Raw genomic sequence first — 27541 nt, forward strand, 5'->3', positions numbered from 1 at the left:
CAGGCCAGTCTAGGCTACATAGTGAGTTCAAAGCCATCCTACACTACATAGCAAGACCTTGTCTAAAAGCAAACAAAAATAATTACCATGTGGCATAGTAGTTCTAATTCTAAACATATTAAAAGCAGGACCTCTAAGGGGCTGGGGATTTAGCTCAGTGGCATAAGCGCCTGCCTTGCAAGCAGGCAGTCGTGAGTTCGATCCCTGGTACCGATAAAAACAGAAAAGACAAAAAAAAAAAAAAAAAAGCAGGACCTCTAGAAAATATTGTAGAGAAGTGTTCGCAGCAGTGCTATTCACAGTAGCCAAAAAGTAGAAACAACATGAGTGTCCATCAGCAGGTGAACAGATAAACCAATTGTGATAAGTTGGTAGCAGAATACTATCTGAAGATTTTCTAAATATTTAGAAAATGACCCACTTCTAAATGGTGTATCAGTCTAAGAGGAGCTCAGAAGGAAAATTATAAAACATTTTTAGTTTAGTGAAATAAAATAACATATCAAAATTTGTGGAATGCTTTTGAAGCTGCTAATTTAGAAGAGGGAGAGAAACATAAGAACTCAATGTGTCACTAAAGTAGAAAAATGTGAGCAAATTAATTCCAAATTAAATATAAAGAAAGGGCTAGTTAAGAGCGGCAATCTCTGAAATAGAAAAACAAAACCAGTAGAGAAAAACAGGGGTATTTAAAAGTTGGTTCTCTGAAAAGATGAATAAAATTAAAGCATTTTGTATTAGTTATTTTTTTTGTCCCTGTGACCAGATACATAAGAAAAAGCAACTCAGAAGATGAAAGATTTGTTTTGCATCACGTTTGAATCACGTTTTCCGAGGCTTCAGTCCATGGTAGGCTCCTCCTTTTGCTGTGGACTGAGGTGAAAGGCAACGTCATGGGGGAAGGTACAGTGGAGTGAAGCTGCTCACCACATTGCAGCCAGGAGGCAGAGAGCAAGGGAAGAGCCACAAACAAGATGCAGGCCCAAGATCAGACCTTCATGACCCAGACCCAGCAGAAGGCCTTATCTGCTTAAATTTCCATCACCTTCCAATAATGCCATCAAATTATAGTATCATCAATGGTTTAATCCACTGAGGAAGTTAGAACCCTCATAATTCTGTCTTCCAATCAACAATTTAAAAGGAAAAAACCCCATATGATCATTTCAATAATTAGATACTTCATCAATTCATGATAATAAACCTCAGTAGCTAAAAAGAAAAGGAAGTTCCTCAATGGTAAGGGGCAAATAAAAATACCCTACAGGTAACATCATAGTGTTGAAAAACTGATGTTTCTTCAGATTAGGTACAATCCAAGAAGGTCACAGGCTGTTTAGTAGGCAAGAGAAAAGATAAACAGTGCTACCTTGGTGCTCATTGTTGCCTGCTTCCTGGAGGTGTGTCAGTTACTTAAAGCTGTGGGCACCAAGCAAATTAGTTTGGCTAGAAAGTATAATGAATTATGAGACAGTTGATACCAGGAATTCTAGCTTGTGTGCATGAGTACCAGGACAAAATTTTTTCATCAAAATGCATCAAGTACCAAATTTAATATGTTTCAATCAGTTGAGTCCCAGGGTACAACTGTAAAAAGAATGTAGATTGAGCATTTTCCATTTTTTCTTTCTTTCTCTTGCTTCTAGCTGCTTGACATTCTGTACAGTCTCTATCACGTAAGGAAATCAGGAATTTCTTCAATGACTGCTAAAACTGTAAGAATGAAAGAGGTTTCTTTTTTTTTTTTTTTAAAGGAAGTCTCCATCATACTGTGCACACGGAAAAGAGGCGTTGCATGTGACCGCCTTTGCCAACCATCAGTGAGTTTCTAATACACATTCCTATGTCTTTTTGAAAAATTATCTATTGAAATTTGTTCTCTCACTTTTCTTAAAGCAAGTACTATTATTCTCCTGAGTCTTCTATCACATAGCAAGCACGTTGGTGGAAACTGCTTTTCCATAAAAAGAACTGTGCCACCTACTCTTCAAATGCCACTGATTAGGAAAATCATTGATTGATTTTTCCTGGGGAATAAATTAGGCTTTCTCTTGAGAGTGAAAAGAAAGAAATGAGATGTAAAGAATGAAGATGGCTGAATGTTATGAGAAAAAAGTTTATGCAGTTTCCATGGAAACAACACCGTAGGCATTCAGAACAGGAACTTATATCTCTGCATTCGTCAAATATAAATCAGATACAGGTTGCATTTATTCTCTTTCTTGGCCCAAATTTAGTCTGGCATGTGGTTATATAAAATATGCTCCTACTTTAGTATATTTGCTTAATGTTTGCAGGAATCTGACAATACATGGGTTGCCATGTTTTTAAAATCTTACACGCAAGGCACAGAAATAAAATTAGGGAAACAATTTTAGCAAAAAAAAAAATTGTAAGCAACAAATGGCAGCACAGTCAGTGCCCACTGCTAGGCTTCTGAAACTGACTTTCATAATGAACAGAGCTAATTAATTTTCTTTACTGAAATGTACTCACATTTTGGATTTAATTGGCACTAGCTAATTCTTTGTGGGTGGTATCAAATACAGAAAATTTATAGCTTGACAGTTTATTCTTATTTAACATGTGGTTTCATTTCTGGAGCCGAGTAAGACACAAGTGTTTCTGAATGATTTTTAGACTTTTCTGGCAGAAAACATCAGTTGCCTTTAATTTCATGCTTCATAAGTGAGGCATGATGGACATCTAGACAAAGCATACATGAGCTTTGAGGATTTGGAGAATTTGACAAAAAAACCTCCAAGCTTCAATTTTTTTTTTGGTAACTAATTCCAACGACAATGCCAAGAATGCAAACTCTATCTGCAGCCACCATTGTTTCTTGGGCTCATGAGCAGTAGGAAACTCTGAAAACAATTAGAATAGGTTCTTTGCATGGAAAACAGTGTATTATCCATCCGACTCTACTACCTTCATGCCAACTTTGTTAGCTGTTTTCTGTGTTATCCATTTATCACCCTGTGTATTTTCTCTTCTATTAGATTTCCTCAAAGATGTGCACTTAGTAAACAGACAGCCTAGAGGCATGATGTCTTTTTAAAGCAATAATTGGTAATAGTCCAATAAATTTAATAGTAATTTAATGAGACCAAATAGTTGTACATATTAAACAGTGGGAAAGACATAAGCAGCAAACGTAAGCTTTAAGTCAAAACAGCATTTTGACAGTATGATATAAAATTTTAAAAATATATATGCCCTGGAAACCAAAACTTGTGCTTTGAAGAATTTGTCTTAAGGAAATAAAGTTATATAAAATGATTAAATTAGAAGAATATTTTCTTTTTTTTTTGTCTTTTTCCTTTTTATCGGTACCGGGGATCGAACTCACGACTGCCTGCTTCCAAGGCAGGCGTTTATGCTGCTGAGCTAAATCCCCAGCCCCAGAAGAATATTTTCTAAACCCTATTTAAAATATGGAAATATTGGAAATAACGCAAGCATCAAAGGGATGGATAAGTTTAGGATAAATCCAGTGAGGATATATAACCATATCAAATGATGTTACAAAATAATTTTTATTGATATGGAAGAATATTCCTGATACATTGTTAAGTGAGAAAAGCAGGAGTTTGACAGAATTGTATTAAATCTATAGATCATTTTGAGGAAAAATGTTGGGTCTTCTAATTGATAAGTATAATACTTACTAGGCACATTTATTTAGCTCTTTGATTTTATACTTTTCAACCTAGAACTCTGATACCTGTTTTCTTACATCTATGTGTCCAAGGATTTATTTTTTACCTTTTTGCTTGTTTGCTTTTAGAGTTGATCCAAAATGTATTTTTGTACTTTTTGTTTCTGGCAATATATTTTCATGTTTAGAAATGCAATTTTTATATGTTGATCTTGAATCCTACAGTCTTCTAATATTCATATATTGGACAGTTTTGTTTTGTTTTTTCTAATCTGTGTACCTCATTTATTTTTCTTGCCTTTTGTACTATCTAGAACTATAAGAATATATAGACTGTGAATGATGAGAATATATGTATCCTTGTCTTGCTACCTTTTGTGGAGGAAGCAAAAGAGTGGAGGAACTTTTTCCCTATTAAATAGAAAGTTAGCTATAGGTTGTTTCATAGATGCCTTTGCCTCATGTAATGGAAATTCCCTTTGGTTCTAGTTCCGTGAACATTTTCATTATGATGGATGTTACATTTTGTCAACTAAATTTTCTGTATCAATTGGTATAATTGCATGGATTTTTTTCTTTGAGCTAGCTGTTAATATAAACAGTTACATAAATTTTTTAGTATTGAATTTGTATTTCTAGAATGGGCTATACTTAGTTATCATGTGTTATCCTTTTCATGTATTAATGGAACATCTCATAGGTGATTTTTGTGTTTCTTATGTTTGAGATTGAAGACTGTTGGCCCAGCCCCCCCACCCCCCAAAAAAAGAAAACAACTGGGGACCAAACTCAGCATTGGCCTAATTTGATTAGTTTTTAAAAAATATTGTTTGGGCATCAGGATAAAGCAGAACTCCTAAAATGCATCTGTAGATCAGAATCTCATGGCCAAAGCTGCAGCTGCATACTGTGCAGAGGACTCCAGGTGAGGAGGCAGTGACCTGAGCTGTGCTGCCTTTGGTCTGTGTCATGAGCTGGGATGCTCTTCTGTGCACACTGGCCTGATCGTGAGAGTGTTAGGGTGTGTTATCATGAATTTGGGTCCATTTTCCTAGTTGCCTTGCACTTATTCTTTGTCATACCTCAGAAAATTGAAATGAAAACCTAACAGTTGTATCAACTTATCCTAATGATGTAATTACAGTGTTAAAGCATTTTCCATGTTATGGAAGAAAACTGCAAGTAGGGTATCTACAGCCAATAGCTGCTGTCCAGGTCATCTTTGGAACCAACTTTATCATGAAGAAGTAACACTTGAGTCTAAAATTGATGGATCATCCAATCTAAAGACAAGAATGATCATGACAAGTTTTGAAAATGAATTGCATTCAGAATCACAGTACATGCATAGAATAAGTAGGATAGCTCCACAAAATAAATGCATTGTGTTTCTTTATTTTGTATCTGTTAAACCTGCCATTCTAGAATTATGAGATACCTAGGAGGAAGGTGTTATAATATGTGACACTAATAAGACAACATAATGTGTTTCCAGATCACAGTGTTTCTCTTGACCCAGTGTATAGTCCATAGCCTTCTCCATTATCAGCATCCTCTATTTGTGCCAACAAATTGGCACATTTGTTATAGTTAATAAACTTCGATGCATCATAATCCATTGCAGTCCATAGTTTAGGATTTAGCTTTGTTTTTTACTTTGCATAGATTTGGACATGTATAATGACCTATATTCACCACCATAGTATCATGTAGGATGTTTTCTTTGCCCTCTGTTCTCAACTCTTTCATCTTCTCTGATATCTGGCAATCACAGATCTCTTTTTACCATCTCCATAGTTTTACTATCTCCAGAATGCCTTATAATTTGAATCATATAATATGTGGCCTTTTCAGATTGACTTCCTTTACTTATATGAATTTAAATTCTTCTTATATCTTTATATGACTAGACAGCTCATTTCTTTTTAGTGTTAAATAATATTTTCTGGGGGCTGGGGATTTAGCTCAGTGGCGTAAGTGCCTGCCTGGCAAGCATGAGGTCGTGAGTTCCATACCTGGTACCAAAATAATAGTAATAATAATAATAATAATAATAATAATAATAATGTCTGGATGCACTGTAGTTTATCCATTCACTTACTGAGGGGTATCATGATTATTTTCATGTTCTGGCATTTGTTGATAAAGCTTCTAAAAGACCTATGTTCAAGTTTTCATGTGGGCATTTGTTTTTACATCCTTCAGGTAAATACCAAGAAGCATAGTTGCTGAATCATATGACAAGAGTTTGCTTACTTTGTAAAGAAACTGCTATACTTCTTCCGACATGGCTACACCATTTTGTATTTGCAGAACTGAGAATGGAGCTTAATGATAGAGCACTTTCATAGCATGCAAAATTCCCTGTGTTTCAGCCCCAGCATCACAAAATAAAAAAAGAACAAATAAAAATAACAATCATACTTAAATGTGTAAACTACACAGTCAGCTATTTTGCATTCTTACCAACAGTGAGTACCAGCTTTTGCTGCTTCATATCCTTACTAGTATTGGTAGCCTCTGTGTTAATGGCTTTGGCCATTCTAGTAAGTGTGCAGTGGAATCTTGCCGTTTCACTTGCATTTCTATGGTGACATATCATGTAGAACATCATTTTAGGAATGCTCCTTTGTCATCTGTAGGTTGCCTTTGCTGAGGTACATGTCAAGTTTCTTGATCCAAAAGCTTATACACCACATGGTTAGGTACTCACAACCATGACTCCTACATCCCTGATATCAGAATCTGCCTTAATTACTTAATTACTTAATTTAACCCTGAGGCACAATATCCAACTTCCACAGTTATAAGGATGAGAAGTTAATTTTGTCTCCTGTTTCAGCCCATATTGGCTGGCTGCAAGTCAGAATGGCCTGGGACAGGCTATGCCAGAGGAGAGCTACTCACCTCAGGGCGGACATGAAACCGGATGTGAAAGGAGGAATCTAGAAAGGAGATATAACCTTCCAGGTCACACCCACAGTGACCCACCTCTTCCAACAACCTAACAGCAAGTCATCTATAACACTCTATGACCCAGTCAACTTCCAAAGGGCCTGCTTATGATACATCAGACTTTGAGGGATATGTAGATAAAAACCATTACAGGAGAAAAGGTTTTATTTTTTCCCCCATTTAGTATGTTGGTAATAGGTTCATCATAAATGGCTTTTATGAAATTGTGATAAAGTTCTCAATATGTATCTTTTCGTGGTTTAATCATGAATGGATAGTTTGTAAAGGTCTTTTCTTCATCTGTTGAGATGGTCATGTGATTTTTGTCTTTCTTCTGATGATATACTACTTTTATTGATTTATGTATATTGAACCACCCTTGTATCCCTGGGATAAAGCCAAAGATAATGTATGCTGTTTTTAGTGATTTGTTAGATTCTGTTTACCAGTATGTATTTTGTTGAGGTTTGTTGCATCTATGTTCATTAAAAAGATTGGCATGTTGCTGTTAGGTCCTTTCCTGTTTTGGGTATCAGGGTGATACCTCCAGGAATAAGTTTGGTAGGACTCCTTCTCTTTTATTTTCATTGCAGAATTCGAACTGTATTGGTGATACATTTTTCCAGAAGTTTTGGTAGAATCTATTTTCTTTGGTGTAGAGTTTTTATTACTACGTCTATTCATACCTTATTATTGGTCTATTCAGAGTTTTTAATAATTCTTGATTCCCTTTTAGTAATTCATATGTATCTAGCATTTTCTCTATTTCTTCTAGGTTTTTAAATTTATTGGAATGTAAATTTTTGAAGTAGTTTTACATAATCCTCTAGATTTCACATTAGTGGTTATGATTTCACCTTTCTCATTTCTATTTGCATTGATGAGAACTATAACCTCTGTTATGGTTCTTTCCATTTTTTTGGTAAGTTTGAACTAGGTATTTATTACTCTTATTATCCTTTTAAAGAATTAACTCTTGATTTGTTGATCCTTTTTATTGTTCTTTCTCAATTTCATTAATTTCCACTCTGATCTTTACAGTTTCTTCTTCTAACTTCAGATTTGGATTGCACACATTTTTCTAGGATCATGTATAATTAGGGTTTTTTTTTTAATTTGAACTTTCTGAATTCTCTTAATGTGAACATTTAGAGCTCTAAACTTCCTAGAACTGCTTTCCTTGTGTTCCATCAGTTTTTGAATGTTGTGTTTCCACTGTCATTTGGTTCTGTCTGCCTCTTGTGCTTCACTGAATTTTTTTTAATTTGGAAAGTTTTCTGCTGTGATTTCAGTGAATACATTTTTTAAGCCCTTTGTCTTGTCTCTTGATTTTTCCTTTATTCCATAATTTTGATACTGGGTTTTGTTTGTTTTTGTTTTTGCTTGTCTTTTAGTATCTGTTAGATTGAGCTTGCATGTTTTCTTGTGGCTTTTAATCTATCATTGACTTTAGGATCTGCCAATTCCACCTTGTCTTCGATGTCTGATACTCTGTCCTCGTATTGGTCAAATGCTACTGATACTTTTTATGGAATTTTCATATTTTTATTTCTGCTTGCTTTTTTTTTTTTTTAAAGCCAGTCAAATTTAGCAGTGGGGCGGAGGTGGCATACCAACTTTAGTGACACTAATGTTAATAAGTTCTGATAACCCACTGCCATCGGACCAGCCTCTGCTTGCTTTTTTTCAGTCAGTTCTAATTCTTTACAAACTGGTCATTCATATTTTGTATTATCTTCTTTAATTTGGTTAGCTGACTGTTTGTTTCTTCAATGTTGAAAATTTTAATCTGTAAAATCCTTTGTCTGATAATAAAATTCTCCTTAAATTAATAAAATATTCATTTTAATGTGAGAATTCATAAAATTCTCACTAAATATTATAGGAATTTGCTTATGTATTTCTCCACTGAGCTCTTCAAAATGTTGACCATTTTGTTTTTGAGTTCTTTACCTGTAACTTCCTCTACTTCAGTGTCCATGAGATTAACTTTGGGAGAGTTAAGGGTCTGGGGAGCTGTCTTTTTGCTTTTATATCTCATATTTGTGTTGTTTTTGTTTTACAGACTGAAGATCAGTTAGGGTAGAAACATTTTCACTATTATGGAGACTTCTTTGGTTAGATCTGTCTCCCTGTGATGTGTCCTTGTGTTTGGTTATGTTTTGATGTTTGCTCTCCTTTTTACTCTACTCAGGATGAGGGTCTTTTGTTGAGGGTCTTAGTGTCTAACCTTCTTTTGGGGGCTCCCCAGCACCACAGAGACAGGAGAAAAACACAGTTATGTTGATGACACAAAGACAGACGGTATATTGGCATACAGTAGAAACTAACAGCAACAACTGTGCCACTATTAACAATAGAAGAGAACTGAGAAGTAACAGTGTAGTCAACTAACAAAGCTTAATAACAATAATAATAATAACAATATTAATAATAATAATGGAAGCAGTAGGAAAGGGAAAGTACATGAAGGGAAAGTAAAAGAAGTAAATTTTTTAAAAGAGAAAAATGATACAAACACTCCAACTAAAGAATAAAATAAAATTGATTAAATCAGGTGAAAATAAAAGAAACAAAAAACAAAAAAAAATTAAAAAAAATAAAATGAGCAAAATAAAGGAAAAGTGAATAAACAGAAAAATAAAGAAAGAAAAAGTGCAGTTAGTCCAAACATTCCTCCATGCCTATGAGCTAGTGGTTTCTTTCTAAGGCCTTCAGATACAAGGAATCCACCAGATTCAGGGAAGAGATAGTGAGGTGCTACTAGGTCCTATTTTTGTTTCCACTTTTTTTGTGTGTATGTGCTTGAGTCTTACCTGTCTTTCCTCCTGGGGGGGGTCAATCCTTAGGGCTATATTCTCCCCAGAAGCTCTTAGTGTTTGTGTGTCTACCTGTGCCCCAAATCATAGCTGTCACCACCCAGCTTTACAGCCTGTGGTCTTGTGAATTTTCCTTGGTCCAGAGGCCCCTCTACCTGTACATAGCAGGCTATGACAATTGTCTAAGTCCAGGTTTGTCCCCAGTCACATTGACAGATGAGGAAAACAGATCGCAGCAGCAGTAAGCAGTAGACAGCAGCACTTCCCTGGACTTAATGCTTTCAGACCTGGCCCCCTCAGAAAATCACACATAACGGGCTTTTTTCTCCTTCCTAGTCTACGTGTGCCACTGTTTATACTTCCCAGAGGGTCTGTGACCACCCTGCCCCTCTCCACAGTTGTCTCTTGCGGCTATCCTCCCACCCAGTCACTGAGGTGGAGTGTTTTCTTTTCCAACTCTAGCTGCTATGTGGAAGGGGTCACTTTCAGAGTAAAACCTACACTGTGTTTGCAGTGTACTGGAAGCACGGGCTTCTCTTAAGTTAGAATTACTAGCTAATCTCTTTTGCCTTGGGGCTGCCAACCCTCGCTGGGCTTTACCTTGTGTTCCCAGCAACGAGAATTGGTTTTGTGTGTTAGATGGCAAGGAGAAACAAAGGCAAGAAGAAGCAGAGTCACACATTTGCTAGTCCCGTAGATTAAACATAAACCAGCACCTTTAGCCTCAAAGCTTTTACAGTATTCTACTCCTATACATATTTTATAGTTCTCATCTATACCCCAATGTCTTTTTTGGAGATTCCTTATCATTTTGGGTCCATGCTGCTTTTTCACAGTTGTATTTGATGCTATATATTCTTTGGAGGAGGACAGAAAGATTATTTTTAGGTCCTTGTAGTAGCAAAAGGAAGTTGCAGTATGTTCTCAGCATACCATCTTGTACTGCAAGTTTCTAAACAGATATGCTTTGGCACAGATATATGGACAACACTGAATATACTTAAAAGAGAAATGTGTTCTTCTCACTATACTTTTCTTTCTGCTCTAGTATGATCTCAAGTGTCTGTCCAGGGCTTTCTAACATTAGATGTTCATTACAGACCGTTTAAGTCTAATTCCACAAACTGTATTTTAATTTGACTATGATGAGAAATACTAGCATTGTAGAAGAACTACAGGCTTTAAGACCAAATTTAACTTAAAATACCACTCTACACTTCTAAAATACAGCTCTATGACTTTAGGAAAAAGCTTTCATTTCTTGAGTCCTTGAGTCTCATTTGTTGTCTACTATTGGGATTAATGTGTAGTGAAGACTAGAGATAATATACAAGAGAGACTACCTCCAGGCAGGCAAACAGCAAATGGTTAATATATACTAATTTTTCTAACATAATTTATAAGTAAGCAGATAAAAAAAAGTGGGATTTAAATGAACAGTGAGTAAAATAGGGCATGTTTATATGCTAAAATCTTAAAATGACTAAAATTTAATTACGAATTAATGTAGCTGACAGTCATTACCAGATATTACAAACTGAGTGTGACTGTGGGATTTATAGTGTTCTGCCACATTTCACTGTCCCTCCTGGGGTTTTTTCTCCCCTTGTGTTTTTATTTCAATGCTTTTGAAAAAGGCTGCTCTCTAGGCTCTCATAACATTCCTGAGCCATTCCTCAATACTACATTTCCAAATTTGAAAGTGAAAACAGTTTAATAATAATAGCAACCTGATTATGTTTTGAATATTTTGCAAGAAAAAGATTTAAGCACTTTTAAGTTGTCAAAGATGAGTAGAATTACAAGAAATATCCAAAAAGGATGGGAAGCCCCCAGAATACTACTTATCCATGTTCATTGCCTAGTGGTACATTTTGTCTGCATGTCCCAATGCTGCTCTAATTATATACATCAGTCACAACCTAGTAAGGTATCTCTATAAAGTCTAAACAAAGAGGAGCTAACAACCCAGAATCACCAATATTTGAGTAAAACTACATTAGTGTCATGAATAAGGGTACCACATTCTACAAATGAAACAAGTTAATAAAGAAAGCAAAACAGACTTTAGAGTATACATAATTACTATCCTCAGAGCTAGGCACAATGGCATTATTCATTGAAAAATAAAAGTTTAGAGCTTTTTTAAAGGAATGATTCAAAAACAGGGGCAAAGATTAGAAAAAGTAAATTGAAAGACAATGAGGATATGATAGTTATAATTATATTGATTATAATTATAATAAACTATGATTGTATTTATTACTTCTCATTAATAGTCCTGAATGCAAAGAACAATGAATGTCTTCAGAATTCTTAGGGAAAATAACTTTGAACCTAGAATCCAGTATCTATTCAAATAATAAAACTGAGGTTCTTTAGACATGGAAGGAGTCATGGTAAATATAATTAACAGAACAAAAGAGGATGAATGTTGCACCTCAGAACCATTTGGGAGAAAGAAAAATGGAAATCAGAAAACCCAATAACATGTAGCAAGCAGGAAAAGGAAAAATATAGAAGCTACAAGAAAGCATGAGAAATAGAAGCATACTACAGAAAGATTATATTCATCTATGAAAAGAGAACCTTTCAAATTAAGTAGAAAATCGCTATTTACAAGAGGCACATAGAGCATAAGTAAAAATATTCTTCACTTAACTACCAAGTTTCTCATCTGTCACTAAATGTCAGTTGCTGTCATCTGTCAGTTGCTAAATGAGGAATTGTAGATAGTTTGTGCATCATAATGTTCAGAACAAAGAAATGATGAATGGAATCTCTTAACTCGATGATTTTGTTTTTATTTGCACAACTCTTTTTTTTTTTTTTTTTTGTCTTTTTTCTTTTTATCGGTACCAGGGATCGAATTCACGACTGCCTGCTTGCAAGGCAGGCACTTATGCCGCTGAGCTAAATCCCCAGCCCCTATTTGCACAACTCTTATATGCAGTACTATAATGTACCACAAAATATAAAACTACGATACTGTCCTGTACAGTACCATCAGAGAAAACTGCAGTACATACTGTAGAAGAAGCCACCGTAAGACCACACTGCTGCCTGCATTGAAAGTCCAGCTTCACATGCTAAGTCTCAGCCAAGGGTCCTAAGTCTGAACTGCACTCCTTGGTTCTAAGTCCAGACAGTCTAATACAGGCAAATCATTAAATGAGACAAGAAAGTGGGGGAAGTTAATCAGGCAAGTAAGTAAAAATAGTGAGCATGACAATTGAATTCAAAGCAAAAAAAATTAGTATTTTATTAATATGAGTTCATTTAGTAATAACTTTGACATGAAGAAAAGAAAGCTAATAGAGAAAAACAATTGTGACTTGATGAAAGCCGCAGTCATTCCAGAAAATAATAGCACTTCTCAGAGAGTGACAGAACAAAATTAAAAAACAAAAGTATGTTTGAAAAGAGCAATTAACAACCTTGATTTAATAAATATATGGAGAAAAATATTTATTTCAAACATAAGGGAAACATTCATATTAAGACACAAAGAACATCTGCATAGATTTTACAAGGAAAGTGTACAAGTCATGTATACAGACCACATAAGGTAAAACTGGAGAAGACAAACCAACAAGCCCGTTAAATTTTTAGGGGAAAAAATTGAGTAAATGAGTAAAATTAGAATTCACAAACATTTTTGAAGTGAATGATGTCAAGAATCCTATGTGTGAAAAGCATGAGATGCTGTCAAATCTTAGAGGAAATGTACACTTTTTAATTCATTTCTTCAAATATTAGAGAAACTTTAAGTGTGTAATCATTTGATAGCCATTTATATTTAATGTTCCATGAATATTTTAGGATTAGTAATCTCTTCTGATGAAGACATACTTATCTAAAAGTAATTCATATCCTTTCTGTAACTTTTTTTCCTTCCTGTAACTTGTTTCTTCAACTCATCTTAAACATCTTTTTAAAAATTATACTCATAGTAAAATCCCACTTAAAATTATTTTCTGCAGTCAGCATTTTTGCACATCAGTCCATCTCTATATATGCTTAAAGAGTATGGAATGATACTCAGCCAGTGCTAATGCTTTTTCTCTATGGGGTATTGGTTGATTGCTTTTGCTATTTTGTGCAGGGTCTCAGAATGTACTCAAACTGCTGGACTCAAGCAGTCTTCCTGCCACAGCCTCCCAAGTAGCTAGGACTACAGGTGTATGCTACCATACCCAGCTATTTTGTAGTTTTATGTATTACTTACATTTTGTAAAACTTAAGACTTATAAAACTTAGTAAAACATTTTGTAAAACTTAAGATTATTTGCTTAAATAAATGAATTAAACAATTTTTTAAAAATTTTTTTAATGAATGATAAAATAATTCAATGAAAATAAAGAACCAGATTAATAGAAGAGCAGTAATCTGGTGGCTATGTTCTTTGGTAAAAGATAAATAAAACTGAAGTATTGGCAAGACTGAAAAATAAAATATGCCAATCATTAGGAAAGAAGCATATCTGAAAATACAGACATTTATAAATTATAAGAATTTTATACTGAGGGCCAGAGACTTGGCTCAGTGGTATAAGTACCTGCCTGACAAGTGCAAGATCATGAGTTCGATCCCCAGTACTGAAAAAAAAAAATTTATGCTGGGCACAGTGGCACATGCCAATAATCCTAACACTTATGAGGCTGAGGTGGGAGGATCACTGTGAGTTTGAGGCTAGCCTGCGCTACAAAATAAGTTCAAGGCTGGCCTAAACTGAATAGTAAAACCCTATCTCAAAAAGATCGCCTCAAAAAAGTTCTATGTGCAGGTTTACAGTAATATGAAAGCCAAGACATATAAGTAATTTTCAGAAAAATACAATTTACTCACATTGTCCCAAGAAAAACAAAAATCCCTGTTAACTATTATCAGAAAGAATTGAAGTGAACTTTGACATTTGGTCCTTATTATAGCTCAGGTTTTATAGGTAAGTTCTAAAAACCTTTTAAAGACACTTATATAAAGTTTCATAATGTATAAGAAAGGTAGGACCCCAGCCATCTGGTTTTATGATATTAACAGTAATAAAACCAGACATAGGTGTAGGAGAAAAAATAAAACTATAAACCTTTTTTGCTTAGGAAGCTAGGGCTCAAAAATTATAAATAAAATATTAGCAAATTGAAGTCATAAATATATTATTTGCATAGAATTTATCCCAGAAACAATAGTTTTCAACACTATAAAATCACTTTGTGTAACGTGTTAGTTATTAAATGAGAAAATTATGCAATCATTGTGGTGGCAATGCCCCTAAAAAGCATTCAGTCAAATGCAACCATGTGATTTTTGCATAAAGACAGCTAGATCAACAGAACAAGGTAATCATTCTGAGTCAGACCCATGTTTATCTCACAATTAAAATTTACAATAAATATATCATTTTAAATCAGTAAAAGAATAGACTACCAAAAAATGATGTGCATTTAGAAAAATAGATGAAACCTCCCATACAATTCACAAAAATGCAAACTTCCTTATGACCTGGTACCTTTAAAAAGTTAAAAATACAAATGCTAGACTTTAAAACATATTTTCACTGAATAAAACAGAAAATCATATCTACAATAAAAGTAAAGGAAGGAAAGAAGAGGAAATAGGGAAATGAGCAAAGAACATAAACGGAGAAGTCTGGGCATTATGGCATATAACTGTAATACCAGCACTTGGAAGGCTGAGGTAAGAGGATTGTTGTGAGTTCTGGACCAGCCTGAGCTACAAAGTGAGCTCAAGGCCCACCTGAACTCAGAGACAAATATAAACAGAGATTCACAGAAAAGTAATAAACGTTAGGAAAGATGTTCAGTCTCAAGTTTGAAAGACAATAAAATGTTTTAATATTCCAGATTGGTAGGGCTGTTTTAAGTTAATGTATCTAGCTGTACCAAATGTGTTGGGGAAATGGATAGTTTCTTAGTAATTGTCAGGTTGTAAAGTTGTAGAATTTGGCAGTCTTTTCTGTACCCTTTAGTATTTATAAAGAAGTTTCAGATATATTCTTCTTTAATCCTGAGGCAAGTCATTTGTCATTATTTTACCTTTGAGGTTTAGAATTGAGAGAGGACACATGACAGGACTGGATTTCACCCCCTCTACTAGTGCCAGCACTCCCTTGTGCTGCTGGATGAAGGACAGTGTGAGCCAATACTTGAAACTCAATACATGTCACAAAGTAAGCCTTTGTGATCAAAGGATGATTGAAGGAAATGCTAGAGATTGTACCTCAAAGATAAGTTGAACTAAAATCATTAAGAATTTATATACCCTAACATAGGGGGTTAGGTTTTTCCTTCATGAATGTTGAGGATCCCTCAAAGGTTTCTGAACTGTGACTGAAAATAATGTGAATAGTGGTTTAGGAGGGGAGTGGCAGGAAGAGCAGTGAGATGGCCAAGGCAGTTGTTTAAGCGAGAATATGAGGGTAGCGCAAGGGGCATGGGTGTGGAGGGAACTCAATATGGAGCCCCCCATCAGCACATCAAAAGGACTGTTCTCAGCTTGACATGGTTAGGTCTGACATACATTAGCAATAAGTAGTAAGATTTAAGTGATGAACTGGATTGGCAGAGAGGGCTGACAGGGAAAAAAGTAAGAATTAAAAATGGCTCCCAGCTTTTGTTTGAGCATTTGGTATATGTTGGTATGGTTGACTGACATGGGAGGTTTTTGCGTGCTAACAGCTAGGATGCCAGCATTTCTTTTGCGACTTTAAGGGTGAGATGCCTCTTAAATGTCTAAGTAGAGCTGTCAAGAAGGCAGTGTGCAACAGAAGTTAAAGGAGAAATACGGAATAGAGATGAAATCTGAGAGTAATAAACGTAAAATTTGATATCCAAAGCCATAGAATGAATAAAATAACTTACAAGAATGGAAAAGGAGGAAAAAGCTAAGGAGTGGTCTTGATCTCTTCAATACTAGACTGAGAGGTTTAGTAGAATAGAAGCCTGTGAAACGTAATGCCGTAACCAGTAATGTAGGAAGAAAATCAAAGGGGTAGAATGTCCCAGAAGTCACAGAAATACTCCAGGAAGAATGGACTGGCTGTTGGGGTGGGGGTGGGGGATAGTTCTTGGTAACCTTAACTAGCAGAGTTTCAGATGCTAGTGGAATTAATCTCTGAATGGAGTGCATTGAGGAGATGGGACAAATGAAAAATACTCTTTTTAAGGACTTTTGCTCTGAAAGGTACTGGCAGAATACAATGGTACCCCTAGGTGATATGTTTTGTTTTTTAATATGAATGGGATTGTGGCACATTCCTATGCCAGTGGAAGTTACCTGGAATAAAGAAATGAATGATGCTGAAAAGAGTGGAAATGCAGGAACAGTCCTTGAGAAGCCACAAGTGAAGGAGATCCCAGACACAAATAGAAGGCGTGTCAGTTAGCTTTCTATCACTGTGATAATGCACCTGAAATAAAAATCTTACAGAAGAGGTTTCAGTCTGGGCTTTGCCTGTGGGGGCAGGTGGGGATCATCTGGGGGGTGGGATCACAATGGTGAAGCAAAGCTGCTCACAGGCTGGGAAGCAAAATCAGAAGAAAGGGCTAGGGTTCCTACTTCCTAACAGTTGCGTCACTCCCCATAGCACCACAAGCTCTAACATAACTGTTGGAGGACCTTAAGATAGAAGCTATAACAGGATGAGTGAATTTGAAGAGGAATGATGAACATTTCTTCACTTGGAAAGCTGTGAAAGACAAAGTATATAGCATGTTCCGTTGGGTTGGAAGAATTTTTGGAAGATGAAATAAGATTCATCTCCCAGGATCTGTATTTGTACTAAAGTATTAGGCAAGGTTGTAAGTAGTAAGTTACCTGGCAGGAGGATTTTAGAGATTTGAGGAAAAAGGAAAATTTGTGAGATAGTTATCTGAGGTTGACAAAATATATAGAGAGAAAATCAACTGAATTCTGTGTCTGACTGTAGTAAGTCTCCATTTTAGATTTGTGGCAATACATTTCAGTGACCAAAGTCAGCACAGTTTGCATGTGTGTGTGTATATATGTGTTTTCCTGTAGCAAAAACAGCTGTAGAGTAAGCTATCATTGGATTGGCATTTTATAAATAGAATGAAAGACAAGAGAGTGTTTACAAAATGGAAACATAATTATTTATGGAATTTAGTCTGGGAATGGAGGGAAGTAAACATTGGGATTAGAAATGATAAGGGTGATGTTTTTTAAATCTTGGTGAGATCCAAGAATTGTTGGAGAAGGATCTGTAGTCCAAGCAAGCATCCCAGGTGAATCTGATTCATGTACACAGTGGGCCACTCTTAAAATAGTGTTGGATCATAAGGGAGCATTAGAGCAAATACTTCTGTTCATATTTCACATTTGTCTACGTAAACACAGGCAGAACTGCTTATAAGGTAAATTGTTATACATAGTGGCACATGCTTATAATCCCCAGCACTCAGGAGGCTGTGGCAGGAGGCTTGCTGTGAGTTACAGTGTAAACTACATAGTGAGACAGTGTCTCAAAACAGCGAAACCAAACAAACAAACCAAATTAAGTGTATAGATAGATATGGATCATCAAGGTCTCACTAATAAATAGATTACAGGAAATGAATATTAACAGTTTTGTATTGTAAGTTTAGCTTTTAAAATATTAAATTAGATAGCTGTAATTTTTTTCATGTGATTATTTTGCCCAAAGATTTATCCATTTATGACATTTGAAATTTAAATATTTTATATGCATATGAAAGTTATACTCTAAAACCTTTTTTGAGGTCCTGTGGCTGGAGGGCTGCTGCAACAGCACGGCCTGGCTGGTCCTGTCCTCACCATGAGCCTACATAGGCACCTATGTGCAGGAAGCTTCTCATTCAGCGAGACTGTAGCAGTAGTACACACCATTAAAGAAACAGTTCGAATTCAGAATGACCTCCATGCACAGGCAGGGAAGTATGGGGGTGAGCCTTGCTTGAAGGCTGTTGAGCTGTTTAACCGCATTTGCCATCTTATTATGGAAACTCAGTATGAAAAGGTTCTGAAGAAAGTCTCCAGTTTTGCTCAAGAACAGAATGAGAAGATATCTGCTCCCCAAGGCCTCTTCCTGGTGGGCCTTGTGAGCTAGGACTTGGAGTAATTGAAATGACCATTCATGAAGACAGGCATGAGCAGCAGGAGATAAACCATAGCATAAAAGACCCTGCTTCCCGCTGGGATCCTGATCTATGCACTGACCCGTCACAGATTGGCCCCACCTCCTCCTCAAGCATCATTCCTTTGGATCTACTGCCAGAGCCATGGTGCCATTTACTCTAAGGACTTTCTAAAAATTTTTACCTGGAGTGATCTCTGGTTGCTTAGTATCCACTTTGTGTCTCCAAAGTGAGTAGGCCTCTTGTAATCTTTTGATTAGTTTCTGAGAAGACACAATGAAGCATTTTACTTTTTCATGCAAAGTTGTTTAGTAAAATATGCAATTGATCAGTCAATGCAAAGTTTTACTTCTCACCTACACCAGTACCACTTTATTCTGAGGCCAGTTTCCCAGGTGGCTTTTCGCTTCAGCGAGTCCTTAGTGTTCGGTCTGATTCCCTGAAGTTAATAAAATACTCTGTTTGAGGTGGATACATATGATTGTGGTTTTGTTAATGCAGCTTCCAGATTTCAAAGAACTAGCCATGTAACTATGATTCAAATCCTAAGATTGATTTCTACTGGCCAGTTTCTCAAACTGAAGCTCATGGAAGATAATAATGTATGTTTCTTATTTCATTATATAGGTTATTCCTAGTTAAAGCAGTACTTAATGCAATTTCCAATTATTTTCTTCAAACATTTTTATGTTATTGCATTACTTTGAATGTTGGGAAGATGTGGTCTGTGTTACTTGGTCATTACACACATAAGTAAGCACAATAAAATGGATGCTAAATCATCAAATGCATAAATGTCCTTGCTGTGTCCCTGAATATGTAATAAGCAAGTGTAATACAAATTTTAATGAGTTTTGTTATAAATGTAACTTATAAGGGAAATTTTTGATAGAAATAATACTATATATTACTAATTTTTAACCCTACCTTATGATTCATATATAATATTCCTTGTATTTATGTATACCACATATGTTCAGTGCAGAGATCTTATGATTGGTTAAAGTGAGTTAAGTGACTTGCAAGTTAAACCCTCAAGTTTGAGTCTGTATTTCTAGCCCTTCTTTGTCAGTGTGTTCTTACTATTGGGTTTCTGATGCCCTTCATTCTCTTGAGGTTTTGAGAACACTGTATTTGAGAGAAAGTTAAGAAATACATTAGGAAAAATGAAACAGCTAAAAGTTTTACTTTCAGAGATAGTGTGGGAGTGGTACTGGATTTATTCTTTCAGATTTAATCTTTTTTCTAGCTCTAGTAGTTACTCGGTAGACTCCATAGGTCTGTGTAATATTTTAATTGTATAAAACTCCTTTGTTGTTTTATAGCATCTAATAGTATATCTGTCTTTAAATCCATTGTAGTAGCTTATATGGAATATTAAAATACTGGTAAAACATTTCTTTAAAAAAACTTTTGCTACAAGAAAAATTCTGATTCTTTAGTTCCATTTGGACAGTTTATCAAACTACAGATGTCATCTTTAACACTGTCTCTACCTAACTTGGCAGCTTGCTCTCAGCTCAGCTTTGTCTGTATTTTAGCTGCCTTCCTTTGCCTGAAAAGCTATTACAGTTTCCTGTATTCAATTAAATTTACATGCAACTTAAAAAACTTGATGATAAGTGGACTGAGCAGCCTAAGCCACTAAAGATTCTTTTTTATTGAAACTTTATGTTATCTTTTCGTATAGTTTATTTCTAAGCTTCAATGAAAGAAGTGCTGTGAAATTAGTAAGGCCTATTATAATTTTTCTCCCCCAAATCTGCTCTCATTTAACCCACTGTTTTGTAGTGAATTTGGTGGAGGCTTTTTTTTCCAAGTACCTTGTATCATTGTAGTGTTACTGTAATTATTAGATGCATTTGGGCAGGTACCTTGGAATTCTTAAATGCATTGTTAATGCTTTTCTCTGGGAGATAAATTCAATTGCCAAATGTTATATAAGATTAATGCTAAGCTGGGTTTATAGAGAATATAATGAAAGTACAAAATGAAGTTCCAGATCTTAGTCTTCTTTTTAGATGTTTATGTTATGCTCCTAATTTGCTTTTCATTTCATATTAGTATTGCATGCTATAAACCAATCTGTGCTTCATGCTGTCTTATAACTATATTCCACACTTTTTTTCTTTCTGTGCTATTTTTTTCTACCTTCTTTTCAGATCTGAATAATTTTCCCTTAATAAGAATTATCTAAAAAAAAAAAAAGAATCGTCTCAAATGCTGTCAGCTACGTGACACCTTTCTAGATACGTTCTCCACCCAATAAGTACCTCATAATGATACAGTATTGTTCCTTGTTTTAAAGATTGTTTTTATTATTCTCTTCCTTACTTGAAATTAGCTTTTTGACAGCAATGTCTTCTTTTAGTAATCTTTATATACACTGTGTCACACTGTGACACAAAATATTTTGTAGTCAACAAAATATTTGTTGAATGAAAGATGAGAAACAACTAAAGAAAAAGAATATGTGGTCAAAAGGGTCAGGAGTCAGAGAATACTAAGACAGAAAAGAGCTTGGCACCGGGGCTCATGCATAGGGACCCTAAGTAAATGCAGTCAGAGGAGACTGTGGGAGTGACAGCCTCCACTTTTATATGCTGCTTTTCAAAATGGATGAACATCTAAGGAGAACTGGCAACACCTCTTACCCTCAGCCACTCTAGTTGCAGTAGGGTTGGTTACTCTAGTCATTCTGGAAGTGGTTTTCTAAGGGACTCTCTGCTTCAGAATGAGCAAGTGGATTTTCAGCTGCTGGAATGAGAGTCTCTGGAGTAACCTGATAATAAAATGCTGAGCTTTCTAGGGCCAGCACATGGTGAGTCAGAGAGAAGCCCCATGCAGTCCCCTGCAGTAGAGCACATCCCCTAGAAGGAAGTGCTGCTGGTTTAGACAGTCGGATGAACATCCTGCAGCCAAAACCAGTTTATCCTTCAGGGTCTAGGGCTTTTGTTAAGTTTAAGGGTCTACTAAAATGCTAAAATGCTTTATTGTCTTTTAAAATCAAAATGAAACCACCTTTTAATATTGGACAAAATAGTTTACTGTATGTTATTAACATGTTTGTTTTCATACCAAAGCAATCACAAAATGCAATTAATTTTTAATTTTTTTGGAGGAAGGGCCAAAATAACAACAGTGTCATAGTAAAGTCCTGCCTGAAATCTACCCATCTGCTCAGGCTTGGTGCTGGAGTGTGAGACAGCAGCAGGCTCTGAGGATATGTGTGATGTTGCAGTCCAGTTGTTTTCCCCTCTGCACCTCAGTGTCTTTATCCATGTGATGAGGTGTAACCAGGCCAGGGCTAGTGTAGATCAAATCCTCTTAAACGAAGTTACCTATCAGAAGCTTTGGACAAGTTGCAGGCACAGCAGTTTATCTAACATGACTATTATTAACTCAGGTTTGTGATAACCTGTCGTGACACAGAACAGGACTGGTAGCCTATACTTTTTGTAAGCCCAGCAAAAAAAAAATACAAGATTAGAAATATTACCGCATGAAGAGTGTGTCTTATAATGCAGCTGGGAAAAGATTAGAAGCAGTAAAGTGCCTGGTATGTTGTAAGTGCCCTATAAACATTTATGAAGTGGATAAAATAATGATGTATAGAGAACATTAGTTTATGTTCTTCGTCAATAGAAATACTTTTTATGAGATTTTTTTTCTTACTTTCTGCAGAAAAATAGCGTGAAACATTTTGGAGAGGATTGTATCTCAGTGTTTAAATTTCATTTCTATAAATTATAAGATTCTGAAGATTAAGCCTAGAGCTTTTTAAGATGTTTTCTATTTATTTATATGGTTTTACTCTTCCCTGTCTAATCCAAAATATGTACTGTATTACTATTAGAACAATATTCTCTATCTTTTACTTCTTCAGCCTGTAAATTGTTTATCTTTCAGATTATTAGTGGAACATCAATCCCTACCTGCTGTTCCTTTTCCACTCAATGTGCTTCATAGCACTTTTCTGCTCTAACCTACTTACATGTCTAGGGATTTTACACGGATAGAAAACAGTAAGATTTCATCACAGTGCCAAATATGGAGTCAGGATAAATTTTCTGAAAAATAAGTATAGTCATGTGCTATGTAGCAATGTTTGTGTCAATGACAAAGGACATATACAGGATGATCCCATTAGACTGTGTCACTTTGTGATACCCTCCCTCACCATCTTAGTTGCCTAAACACACTCTGAAATTCGTGTAACAGGATTGCCTAACCACACATTTCTCATGCATAGCCTTCTCATTAAGCCATGCATGGCTCTGTTACAAAGTGAAAAATTACCTCTATATTGTCCTGGGTTTTTTTCCAGTCTAGTAGTAAGTACACATTCCCTCTTTTGTGTACATCAGAAGTACTGAATTGTTTTTTAAAAATAGAGATGTTTCAGATGAAATCCATGGCTGTGTAACCTGTATTTACTCAGATTACAAAATATAGGCATGAAAAAATGACCAAACAATTAAGGCACAAATTTCTTTTTAACAAACTAACAATGATTAGTAGTAGTATTATTTATCATATATGTATGTTCATTTCCCTTTCATTTCTCCTTTCTCCAATCCCAGTAGTTTTCTTTTTGAGCAGTTTCTTCCCTTTTCACTTTCTCAATAACTGTTGGACTTTTTGGATCTTATTTACTCCTTTAGTTTTTTACACTAGGGAGACCGTACAATGTTTACATTTGCTAGTCTGATTTATTTCACTTATGAGTATAGTTGCATCCATTTACCTATAAAAACCTTCAGTTTAGCCTTCTTTAATGACTGAGTAGTATTCCATTGTATAATACCACATCCTTTTTATCCATTCTGCAGTTCATGGGCATTTGGGTTATTTCTAAGATTTAGCTATTACAAATTGTGCTGCTAAACATGAATGCACATATATCACTGTGGTATAATGTTTTCAATTCTTTTGAGGAATACCCAGAAGGAGAATAGTGGGTTAAGATTAAGTGGGACCTCTAATCCTAGTTTTCTTCAGGAATCTTTACACTGATTTCCACAATGGTTGCACTAGTCTACACTCCCACCAACAGTAGAGAAGAGTTCCTTTTCCCCCACAGCTCCTCCAGCATTTGTTATTGGTTGATTTCTTGATATCTCAGTGTGATTTTTAATTTTCATTTCTTGAATGGCCAGTGATATTGAACATATTTTCATATATTTATTTGGCATGTGTATTAATTTGTCTGAGAAGTATGTATTCATCTCAGATGCCCATCAAAAGAGAATTTATGTAGCACTTCAAAACTTTTTTTTGCTTTTTTGGAGGAGGGATAGTGCTAGGGATTAAACCCAGTGCCTTGCTAATGCTTGGCAAGCACTTTATTTTTTTTTTTTTTTGTCTTTTTCGTATTTTTATCGGTACCAGGGATCGAACTCACGACTGCCTGCTTGCAAGGCAGGTGCTTATGCCGCTGAGCTAAATCCCCAGCCCCTTGGCAAGCACTTTATCACTGACCTATCTTCACGCCTAGTCCAGTTTATACACTTTGAACTTTCCTCCAAGTGTGCATTTGGGCTTCTTAGAATGCAGTGGCAGAGAAAGAAGGTGGCATTGTGGTCATCAGTTCCCTGACATCTTCTGGAATAGCTAATTATTTGTGGAGTTAGTTTTAAAGTTATTCTTTGTCTTATTTGAAGAATAGGTACATTGCTATATTATGAAATGACAAAAACTTGCTAGTTTCAAACTCACTTATAGGACAGTGGGGTTTTGTCAGTGAAGGAAGATATGAATGCTAATTCTCCAAAGTGGCAACTTCATCATCATATGGCAATGGGTCAGTATGTGCGGATTTGTAAATGATAGTGTTTCAGATGTCTTTTTAAACCTCACAGCTCAAAACCAAGGTTGGTTTGGTTTTACTTGAAATGTGTTCAGAATATTTAACTAGCACTATTGGGGGGGGGGGAGAGCCACAACAGGATCAGAAAGAGACCTACTATTCTATTTCCTGGTAATGGCCTCTTATGTCTGTACATCATTACCTAAATATCCTTTTATTTTCACTTACCGTGAACTTGACAGAATTAAAAAGGATGTATTGATGTTCTTAGTTAAGGATTCAGTACTTAAACCATAATACTAAACATAAATATTTAATTTACATAAACTTTGTATCACATTTATCAAGACCATGGCTGGTTGCATTTTCTCATGAAATGGATATTCACAATGTCTTCTCACTCAAGAGGCTTCCTGTTTATCTACTTCATTGGATTTCATCATAGAATACAGTGAGTGTATTTAATGTTTTAAATTTAAACATCAAAGATGCTAGAGATTACATAGCATCATGCTTGATGTGTCCTAGTTCTAGGATTTGTACATATATAAATTTATACAAACATGTGCGTTCATGCACACAGGTTGTATATCCCTAATGCAAAAATTCAAAAGCTGACATGTTCTAAAATCTAAATTTTTTTGAGCACTGACATAACCACAAGTGAAAAATTCTATTCCTTAAAACTTTGTTTCATTTCATGTATAAAATTATTTAAAATACTATATACACTTGCTTTCGGGCTGTGGATATAAGGTATGAAACATAAATGAATTTTATGTTTAAGCTTGGCATCACCAAGCTGTGGCATTATGAATATGTGTTTATTCCAAAATCTCAAACAGTCTGAAATCCACAGCACAGGTCTCAAGTGTTTCAGATAAGCCATACTCAGCCTGTGCGCACGCATGCATATATACTCATACACAACAAATTGTTTTGTAAGCCTCTACTCAGATTGCACCACTGCATATTTCTGAGCCAGAAAACCTTATAGGACAACTGATTGCTATAACTATTTTTAAGCAGAAACCATATTAGAGAGGGTATAAGTAACAAACTGTACCTTAAGAGATCTTTGACTCTAAGCAGTTGGAATCTTGGCGTTATTTAACTGCAACCTGTCCCAGTGTAACACCAGTTGGTGAATTATGTTAGGAAACATCTACCATATACAGGCTGGAGGAAGATACAAGTTAAATCAGCTGTCCTAGAGAATGACTTGTACATGCCCTATACAGGTGCAGAATAAGAGCCACATACTAACAAGGACAATGTAGGGAGATGCCTGAGAGCTTAAAACTATGAAATCAGATGACTTGGCCTGAAATTCCAACTTCTCTAACTATGAACCTGGAAATTACTTCAAAATACTATTAGTAAGGTTAAAAAAAAACAAAGTCATTGCTTTGAGGTGGTGAGAATTTTGCAACCCAAAAGCTAAGACATTTGAGTTTTGATTTGTTGAAGAATAGGGAACCTCTTTAATAGATAAGTTAAGGTACATGATTATTATTTTAGTGACTGTCTCTTCAGTCAAAAGATAAGTTAACAGATAAGTAAAGGTACATGATTAGTATTTAGTGATTATTATTTTAGTGGAGAGAGTAGGAGGGCAGAGAGGCAAAAACACCAGCTGGAGACTTGCCAGGGCAGTCCAGACCTGGAAAGTGTAACTATGGAAGAGAAAAGAGACAGGCAGGACCAAAATAATCATCCAGATTTCACAATCGATTGGTGTTTTAAAACATCTTCTCCCTACAAATGGAATAATTCAGCAAAATTGTAGAAATTGCTGATGTAGCAGCTCAGTGGAAGTCTCCTGTAAGTGCTGTCAGAGATGATAAACTGGGGACTCCAGCTGGTAATGTGTGCATTCGCTCCCAGCTTCCTTTGCCCCTTTGTACACCAGAGCACAACAGGAGATATGGGCTTATCCCTGTAGGAAGTGTCTCCATAGGAGATGCTTACTGAACCAAGTGTCTTTGTTTAGAACTAATTGACCCTCCTCAAACAGCATTTGTAGAGCTTACCCAAATTAGGCAGACTTTGCCCATCTGATAAATCAGAGAAAAATCAAGGTCAGCAGTCAGGTTGGAAAGAAAGCATAGAAGGATGTTTCTGTCAGACAGAAGAGCAATGTGCTAGTAAAAACTAGGTAATTATGAAAACTTTATTACCATTTTAACATGAATTATGTTAGTTGGGCGAGCCAGACTTTATGTCATTTAAAAATCAGATAGCCGGTCGTGGTGGCACACACCTATAATCCCGACACATACCTGTAATCCCAGCACTCAGGAGGCTAAGGTAGAAAGATCACCGTGAGTTCAAGGCCAGCCTAGGCCACATAGTGAGACCTTGCCTAAAAAAAAAAGGTTGTCAGTATCTTGATCTGAATTTGTTTTTCTTTGGTTGGAGTCTTGATGTTGAAGTAGGAAAACAGATAAATATTTTTAAACATTTTTGAGATTTTTTTTTACTTAGATCTTTTAAATTACTATTAACAATAAAGCAGAAAGAAAAAAAAAAAGCTTACAACTGATTGGAGAGAATTCCTTAAAGACATATCATGGATTTTGACTAAGAGCCAGTCTGCATAAAAACATCTATTAAATAGTTCCTAGAGGCTTTACTGATGTAAGCTAATTTCTACCTCTTTAGACCAGCTTTGGCCTTCATCTAATCACTTTCAGCTGAATTATAATTGAAATTATTTTACTGGAGATGTATCTTAGTGCTTAGCATGTGCAAGGCGCCAGGATCAGTCCCCAGCACTGCCGTGTATGTACTAAGACACAAACCGGTTCCGTAGTACTACAGTGAAACCTAAGATTGTGCGTCCAGCAAGCATATAGGTATTAGCAATGCTGCTGGTTAGTGAATTCTACTTTGAATAGCAAGTCTAAACAGTTTTTATTTTTAGCAACTCTCTCATTACTCTGTAAGGTTACCTCTGTGTGCCCTTTATTTTGCCACTTCAAACTGTTGCTTTTTTTTCCTACCAGCAAAAAAAATTGCACATAGAGCGTGCCCCCGTTATAGGGGGACCCATGAGCATTGTTGGTGCAGGGCTATGGTGTCCACTGCGGTGAAATCTTTTGTAACTTCTCCTGCCAGAAAAATTTATAATCACTGAGACCAGTTGACTAACAGATTTTT

General features: G+C 35.7%; 1 protein-coding gene across 12 annotated transcripts in view; it reads left to right on the top strand.

Annotated features, from left to right (window-relative positions):
- The window catches only part of Peak1 (pseudopodium enriched atypical kinase 1), a 305892-nt gene that overhangs the window by 169263 nt on the left and 109088 nt on the right, over nucleotides 1-27541 (top strand). For 7 of the 12 annotated variants that reach the window (XM_013145603.3, XM_013145602.3, XM_013145604.3 and 4 more), the window contains one exon: nucleotides 1755-1820. The exons of the other annotated variants lie outside the window; for them this stretch is intronic. The gene's annotated coding sequence lies outside the window, so the exon portion shown is untranslated. The remainder of the gene's footprint in view (nucleotides 1-1754; nucleotides 1821-27541) is intronic. 12 annotated transcript variants of the gene reach the window in all.

Source organism: Cavia porcellus, unplaced genomic scaffold (genome assembly GCF_034190915.1).
Source record: "Cavia porcellus strain 051 isolate PalLab524CR breed Dunkin Hartley unplaced genomic scaffold, mCavPor4.1 scaffold_38, whole genome shotgun sequence".
Taxonomy (NCBI): domain Eukaryota; kingdom Metazoa; phylum Chordata; class Mammalia; order Rodentia; family Caviidae; genus Cavia; species Cavia porcellus.